The 588-nt window shown below is 31.3% G+C and overlaps 1 protein-coding gene across 3 annotated transcripts in view; it reads right to left on the reverse strand.

Annotated features, from left to right (window-relative positions):
• LOC128248897 (uncharacterized) overlaps positions 1-588 on the reverse strand; it is a 216,375-nt gene that overhangs the window by 114,641 nt on the left and 101,146 nt on the right. The gene's annotated exons all lie outside the window — the stretch shown is intronic.

Raw genomic sequence — 588 nt, forward strand, 5'->3', positions numbered from 1 at the left:
TATATATATATATATATATATATATATGTATATATAGTATATATATTTTAAGAAAGAGGAGGCAGTAGAAATTTGGGATAATTCTTGAGTCCTACTAAATGGACAAAAGCGCTAATAATGAATGATCCTATGTAAAGTACCTCCGATCCTACCTTTCTGATGCAGTAGAACATCGAGATGCCCCACCTGTCTGTTGATTTCCATTTTCATCTCTGTAGACTGGAGTAACGTGTTATTGAAGAATACATACATGCATACATACACACATACATACATACACACATACATACATACATACATACATACATACATACATACATACATACATACATACATACATACATACATACATACATATAAAGTAAGTTCTATTTTTCTTTAGTAGCAATACAATTTTAGCCTCACTGGAGAAGTAAACAAATTAGTTACAGCACAGATTTATATTTGTCCGTGGGCAAAGATACGAGCAATTTGATTAGTTCTTACTCCTATACATCTTATATAGAACTATGAGAAGACTAGAAAGTAGAGAGATTGGTCTCAGTTTTTCTTCTGACGTAAAGATAACACTAATAGTATAAGCGCATT

Source organism: Octopus bimaculoides, chromosome 1 (genome assembly GCF_001194135.2).
Source record: "Octopus bimaculoides isolate UCB-OBI-ISO-001 chromosome 1, ASM119413v2, whole genome shotgun sequence".
NCBI lineage: Eukaryota > Metazoa > Mollusca > Cephalopoda > Octopoda > Octopodidae > Octopus > Octopus bimaculoides.